The sequence below is a fragment of the Arachis hypogaea genome, chromosome 5 (genome assembly GCF_003086295.3).
Source record: "Arachis hypogaea cultivar Tifrunner chromosome 5, arahy.Tifrunner.gnm2.J5K5, whole genome shotgun sequence".
NCBI lineage: Eukaryota > Viridiplantae > Streptophyta > Magnoliopsida > Fabales > Fabaceae > Arachis > Arachis hypogaea.
This window is the reverse complement of record NC_092040.1, coordinates 64,545,959-64,553,966: the sequence shown is the minus strand read 5'-3', so window position 1 is coordinate 64,553,966 and position 8,008 is coordinate 64,545,959. Positions and strand designations below refer to the sequence as shown.

Here is an 8,008-nt window from a genome sequence, read left to right as displayed (position 1 = left end):
AAGCTAGGGGTGTTCAAAATCGATTCAAACCGAACTAAACCGATCAACCGAACTAAAAAAATCGAAAACCGAACAAATCGAAAACCGAAAAAATATGTTTTGTTGTTTTTGTTGCGGTTTGGTTCGGTTTTCAGTTCTGACATTGAAAATTCCAACCGAACCGAACCGAATCGAAAAGATAAAAAACCTAAAAAAACCAAGCCCACCCCACCCCCTAAATGCACGTAACCTAGCCTACCCCAGCAATCCCCAAGCCCTACCCCCAAACAAAGAACATAACCTAGCCGCTCTCTCCCTAGGTCTCAGCACAGCCTCGCTCTCTGCACCTCTCAACGTCGGCGAGGGTCCGTTCCTCCCACCACCTCGCCGCGCCGCCGACCTTCCTCGCAGCATCACCTTTCCACTGCACCCTTACCACCTTACCCCCACACCCCACACCCAACCTAACCCCTTACCCCACACCTTACCCCCAAATGAAACCTAGCTAGTAGCCACTCTCTTCTCACACTCTCGCTCTCTGCACTCTCGAGGCCTGCGGCGAACCCACCTAGCACCGGCGAGACCGTTCCTCCCACCACCTTGCAGCGCCGCCGAACTCTCCCCCCTAGCGCCTCTGAACCTTCCTCCAATTGCTCCCTGGACCTCCTCGCGGACAGAGCACAACGAAGCCCCAACCCCAGCCAGCAGTGAGCAGCCCAACACCACCCTCGCACCCAGCAGTAGCATAGCACCACCCAGTCACCCAGCACAGCATCACGCCACCACACAGTAGCATTTCTGGCCACCCACAACTTAGCACCTCCGACCCAGCCACCGATTCAAGTCAGATATGGAGTCGGAGTCACCGAGTCAGGTATGTAATTTGACTAATTTCTGTTTTGAATTACTGAAAGTGCTCCTGTTTGTATTGTTGGTAGCTTGGTATTGTTGAAAAAATAATATAAACTGCTTCTGGTTATTATTAGTTTTTTTGGAAGAATAATATAAAATAAAAAGAAACTTTTGAAGTGATGTAGTAAGAAATCAGATTTGAAATCAGATAAATTGGTTCTGGATCTTGATAGGAAGATATTGAAATTAGATTTGAAGCATATTTGAAGAATTAAATTTGGAGCAGATTTGAAATCTGTGTATTATTGTTGATTGTTGGTTGAATTACTTTTGCTGAATTACTTTATTCTTTGTTGCTGGTATTGTTGTTGGTTTTTAATTTATTTGTTGTTGTGTTTTTGCTAGATTTTAATTTATTTGTTGTTGTTGACAAGTATGGAGCTTTCAGGATCTTTGTCTCCTTTTGTTGCCAATATGACAGCTCTGACTAATATGTAAGTGCTTAACTCTAAATCTCAGTTCATTGACTCTGGTATTTACAAGTTCTAATTGGAAAATCATTGCTTCTCTGTAGCTGGCTTGGGAATAACAATTTGTCAAGGCACATTCCTGACCTAGGTTCACTAACACTGTTAGAAACATTGTAAGTAACTCATTTTGTATGCAATTCCATGATCTAAATGTTTGAAATCAGAGAACTTTGATGTATTCATGCCATGAAGCTCACTATCTGGATATTATTATCGTATTTAAAGGCACTTGGAAGACAATCAATTCGACGAAGAGATTCCTTCATCCTTAGGGAACATAAACACTTTGCCTAAAGTATAAGCTCTGTCCTCTTTATACAAGAGAATTAAACTGGTTTTTGTGCTGTTTCTTGAATCCTGAGTAGATATTTAAGTCAGCCCTGTACAACTACGTTGTTTACATGAGTATGGCCCAAAAATTGTACAATTTATTTGAATTCCTTTTGTCGATAAATTTCATTGGATCAAGACTTTGTTAGCTATTGTGTATTTGCGTTTGTCGATTTCAATTTTATGACTTTGTGAAATAGTATGGCAGTATTTTTTTTGAATTGATTGAAAAACTGAACAAACCGAACCAAACCAAACCGATTTTAATTGGTTTGGTTTGGTTCGGATGGCCTTGATAAAAAACCGAACCAAACCGAACCGCAGTTTAATTAAATGATTGGATCAGATGGCTTTTCTCTCAAAAACCGAACCAAACCGCACCGCGAACACCCCTAGTCAAAGCTAGCAAAAAATTAAACTTAGTTTCAGTTAACCATAAATTTGGTTTTGGTTAAATACATTAACCAGTAACTAGGGGTAGCAAACGGGCCTAAATTTACCGGCCCGACCTGTGTAACCTGCCAAAAAAGATGGGCCGGACTGAAAAATTGGGACCGCCAAATAGCAAAAGCCCACTTAACCTGCACCGCTTAAACCGCGGGCTTTGGCGGGGCAGGACAGGCTTCCTCATCGGGCTTAGTGTTTTTTTGGTAAGGGGTATTTTTGTAAATTTTTGGCCAAAACCTAACTTCTACCAACCAAACTTACAAGAGAATAAAGATGAAAATTGAGTGTTTTGGATTATGTTTATTTTGTTTTGGAGACAATATTTATAATTATGCTTTGGATTATGTTTATTTTGATTTGAAAACAAGATTTATAATTATGTTTTGGATGAAAACATGGTTTATAAATTATGTTTATTAGATATTTATAATTACAAAGACTTTAATGTTTGTGAATATAAAAATTATAATTTTTTTATACCTTTATAAATTATAAATTTATTAAAATGATTGTGAAATTATATATATAATTTAATAGTTAATAGTAAAAAAGAGGAGTTTTGGCGGGTTTATCCCGCTAGCCTGTAGTTAGGCGGGACGGAGTGTGATTTTAGGACCGCCTCACTAGGCGAGGCTGGGAGGAATTCCCTGCTTGCCACCCCTACCAATAACCCAAGGTAACAAACTAGTTTTAAATGCAACTTATACAAAAAATTGATATTTTCATTTAGAGTTAAGTATGTTTTTGTCCTTAACATAGACTCCGAAAATTTGTTTCGTCCCCAAGTTTTTTTGCAAACAAAATCGTTCCCAAAGTTCATGCTTGTTTTAAAATGGACCTTTGGCACCAAAAATAAATTTTAATGACAAGTTTGCCCCTTGTGGTTTGTGTCCCTTGATTTCATTCCCGTGAATTATACTCCTACTCCTCAAGTAACTCCTAATGTTCCTTAAAATACTTGAAAGCTGAAACGTTGCTGTGAAATCCTCGAATACAGAGGTGCAAAGAGAGTCTACTGAACGGGTTGTCGTGATTTGGCTGGTTTAAACCTTAGAATCGGTGTGGTGAAACATTAGTGAGTGATCTTTGTAAGAACTGGAGTTTTTACATTCTAAAATCATTTTAATAAAATAATTTTAGTGTCAGGAATAGATTCAAAATTTAGAAGTTTTAATTTGAATATATGAAGGTGAAATTTGATTTCAATAAATTTTACTGAGTTGGAAATTGTATCTTTTTTGAAAAGTTTTTGTAAAAATGTGTACTGGAGCTTAAGATGGCAGTACTGGCTCTAGTCTGTCCAGTACCGCATTTTTAGGAAAATAAGATTTTGAAAATTGATTTTTTGTTTTGAAAGGACAAAAATAATTTTGAATTAAAAACCGGGCACTAATCTTAAAGATTTTGGCCCAAAGTAGGTTAAACGGACCTAAAACGCTAACGGATTGGACCAGACCCAAGGCCCAACATATATATGCTCATTTAATGAGTGTTTCAGCCCATTCCACTTCATTTTGAAGAAGGGGGGTGCAGCTGCTATGGGAGAAGAGGGAGAAGAAAGAGCACTATTCACTCTCACCTTCATTTGCTTGTAACTTGAGCTACGGAACTCCGATTGACAAGCCGTTTGTGGTCACGCGAAGCTCTTGACAAGCTCTTCCTTTTTATCTAGATTTTGCTGGTAAGATCTCGAAACTCACCTACCAGTTTCCTGCCCTAACTTCTGCATTTTTGGAAGGTTTGGCTTTTGAGTATATTTTGTAGTTTTGCTTGTTTAGGTGAGCTCTAGTAGCGGGTAATTATTGGATTTTATCCCTAATCGCGTTGAGTAAGGTAAGTCTCTTCAAACTCTTGTGGATTGATGTTTTGGTTAGCCATAGTGTTGATTCTTGGTATGTTATGTGTATGGCTTGATAGTTGGTGAGTCTTGGAAGCTTGTTTGGACTCAAAGTGGTGGTTTGTGCATATTGAGAATCGGCCAAGGTATGATTTCGGTTTTGTTTATGTAATATGTAATGTTTCTGGACACTTAGACTAGTTGACCCTTGATGAGAGAATTTTGTGTCGGTATAAAATTTATCAATGAAATTCTGTCGTGAGTATAGTCTAAACCAACACGCAATCCTCACGTCAAACTTAGAAAAGGTGTCACCACAATTCAAAATCAATAACCGGGAGTAGAGTCCCAAGTCATTTTCCCTAGGAGTTGCTCTAAGATGCACATCATTGGTTAGGAGTTCTCTTGGTATTTTGGAGTTGAGTACAAGAAAAATAAATGGACAAGAATTGAAACAATGAGCAATTAACAATTGGAACAAGGAACCAAGAAATCAAGCTAATAAAGATATATGACAATCGATCAATGTAAAAGCCTTGGCTAGGGGTGAGAATTGGAAGTCCTATCATCATAGTCTCCATCAATTGTGATAAGAATTGGTTATTGCTCCACTTAGTCAACCTCTAACTATGAAGGCAAGTCAAGTGAAGATAATCAATTTGGATCCACAAGTTCTAGCCTAATCCAAGGGAAAGCCTAGCTTTAGGGGCATTCAAATCAATTAGCAATTTTCAATTATGAACCAACAAAAGATATTGACAATTCAGGTGTCTTCAATAATGAGAAATCTACTCCATAGCTATAATGAACATTTCTTCAAACACTTGGTGAGAAAAATTGGAAGACATTATGAAATTGAGAAGAAAATCCAAATCAAGGTTATCTACCACAAGCAATTAACAACAATCAAACAATTAATAACAATGAACATGAAATTCCTCAATGCATTAATAGAAATCAAAGTAATAAGATCCAAATCTAAGATCCAAAGTAACTTGAGCAACAAGAACACTAAATTGAGAGTAGAAGAATTAGATCTACAAATTGAAGCAATGGAGAATTGAATTGACAATAGATCTAACCAATGGATCCAAGAGAATTCCAAATTAAGAAAGCCAAAACCTAGAGAGAAGCTAGAGTTTCTCTCTCTAAAACCTAACTTTTAAAACTAACTAAAAGTGTGTAATAGTGTGAATGATGTGAATCCCCTCATCCTTTGGTCCTTTTAAGTCTTTTCCCTCCAAAATTCGTCCAGATTGGGCCCCACAGCTCCTGTGAAGTCGCCAGCCATAATTTCACTTAAAAATTCCTTCCACTTATGCATGTTTCCTTCCTCTCTTCTAAGCCATTCTTTCCCTATAAACTCTGAAAACACTTAACAAACATATCACGGATTTGAATGGTAATAGAAGAGGATTAAAATATAGCATATTTGGTGTAAAAGAAGCATGTTGTCAACCATGAAGCAAAATTGGGAAAGAAACACAAAATCATGCATTTTACGTGAATAAGTGTGAAAGAATATTGATGAAACCCCCAAATTCCATACAAGATAAACCTTAAAAGTGGGGTTTATCAACCCTAAGATAGGATTGTATGATATTGGTGTATAAATAATTATATGTGAATTGACGTTAATTGTTGGTTGTACTTGATTATTGTGGTTGATGATGATTTTTGGGAATTATTGGTGTTGATGAGTATTGATGGTGGGTTGGATTATGTATAAGGTATGTGAATTGGGATGAAGATTTTATGAATTGTATGTATTGGTGTGTAATTATGATTTTGATGAGGAAATTTATTATTGGTGTTGTTGATGAGAATTGATAGATAAAGTGGTGTTGTTGTGTGGAATGAATCCGAATGAAAATAATGGTGATTACATGTTTTGATGATGAATGTTGTGAACTATTATTGTTGATGAGGGTTGTTGATATGGTTGATGAGTATTGACGAATATTGATGTTGTTGGTAATTGAAGGTGAGTGTTGAGATTGTCGATAAATGATATGAATTATGAATTTGGATGGGTAATGCTATTGATATTGAGAATGATTGGGGTTGAATGGGGGTAAACTCATGATGATTTTTAGTGATATGATGATGATGGATGATAGTGTGGATTAAAAATAGTTTTTAGTATGATATGTTGATGTTTGAGGTTGGTGATATTGTAATGTGTCGGAGGAGGATTGATTATAATGTTATATATTTGATATTTGAGGTTGAGAATAACGAAGTGTGAAGGAAAGATTTGGTATAAATGGTGGGATGTGACACAAACTAAAAAGGGTGAGTGATGATGTAATTTGGAGTTTGTTATGGCTTTGGTTTGATTTTGGTTGAGGATTGTGGAAAGTTGAGGATTTGTGATTTTTTTGGTAAAAATGGATTTTTTTGGTGAATTTTGACGGATTATAACTTGAGCCTCGGTTTTCAAAATTTGTTGAACTTTGATTTACATTAAAGTTCATTGAAAAATCTTTAAATTGATATAAAGTTTGTAAAATTTGGATTTTATTAGAGGAAGTTATGACCATTCAAAATTTTGTGTCAAAATCTGAAATTCTGCAAAGTTACAGAATTTTGTGATTTCAGATATGTGCGCACGCACAATCCTGTGAAATTTCAATTCTGTGCACACGCACAGCCTTGTGCGTACACACCAGTAAGGAAAGGCTTGCTGGTGAGAGCGCTAGCACGATCTGTGCGCGCACATATCCAATGGAATATTACAATCTGTGCACACGCATAGCTCTGTACACACGCACACGTTGGGAAGGCTAGTCTGTTGGGGGCGCTAGCACACCTTGTGCAAGCGGACAGAACTGTGAAATTTTGTATTTGTGCGTACGCACACCCCCTATGCGTACGCACACATTTTAAAAATCTCTTTGGGTGTGCGCACGCACATCCCTGTGCGTACGCACACGCCCTATTTCTCAAACTTAAACCTTGTTTTTAACTATTTCACCTTCCCAGCAAGCTGGTAAGCTTCTATGACTCCATTTCACGTCTATGTGGCTTATTCAAGTATCAAAACATGGGAAAGGTCCTAGGGAATGTAAATTGGCATTGTTTGGAAAAGTTAGCTAACGGAGGTTTAGGTTTCTAGTGTATTGAGTATGAGTTGGTTGAAAGAGAAGGAAGAGTAGTAAACTTGGTGATTGTTGACAACGAGTCGAGAAGTTGATGAACTAATGAGTTGGAAATGTAAAAATTGATGATAGTTATGATGAGTTAATGTCTCAAAAAAGAATGATGAACTTGTTGAATGTTGAGAGTGTGCCAGGCATTATATCCTTGGGTTAAGTACGATGAGAATTTAAAGAGGAACGATGATCTGGTTGAATGTGAAAAACGTGCCAGGCACTATATCCTTGAGTTAATCATGATAGTGTGCATGGCACTATATACCTGGGAATGAATTATGATTAGTAACCTTTTCTACTGCAAGAGTTTGCCAGACACTATATCCTTGGGTTACGGATGCGAGTGTGCTTGACACTATATCCGTGGGTGAATAGAGTGTGCCCGGCACTATATCCGTGGGTCAATAGAGTGTGCCCGTGATAAACCACCATTTTATGGTTTATCTTGTGCTAATTTGAGTGGTTTTTATCAACTCTTTACTCACTTATTCATATGATTTGCATGATTTTACAATTCCTTCCCAATTTTATACTATGGTTGAAAACTTGCTTCCTAGACATCTAAATTATATATTTTTAATTTCCCATTATACCATTCGATGCCGTGATCTGTGCGTTAAGTGTTTTCAGGCTTTATAGTGCAAGAATGGCTTAGAGAATGGAAAGGAAGCTTGCAAAAATGGAAAGAACGCAAGGAAACAAAGAAGCTGACCGGCGAGGAGCGACGCGGACGCGCACCTGGCGCGCACGCGCACATTAGCGCATTCACACCTCGACACGCATGCGCACTTGGCGCGTACGCGCAACAGGCAAGGAGGACAATCGACACGCGCGTTCACCTGGCGCGCTCACGTGACATGCGCAATCTACAAAAATTT

At 37.8% G+C, this 8,008-nt stretch overlaps 1 long non-coding RNA gene across 1 annotated transcript; it reads left to right on the top strand.

Moving 5' to 3' along the window:
- Positions 1-1,101: 1,101 nt before the first annotated feature.
- On the top strand, positions 1,102-1,651 carry LOC140184588 (uncharacterized). Its single transcript, XR_011881665.1, has 3 exons — positions 1,102-1,325; positions 1,406-1,474; positions 1,587-1,651. It is a non-coding gene; the product is annotated as an uncharacterized lncRNA (long non-coding RNA).
- Positions 1,652-8,008: the final 6,357 nt, after the last annotated feature.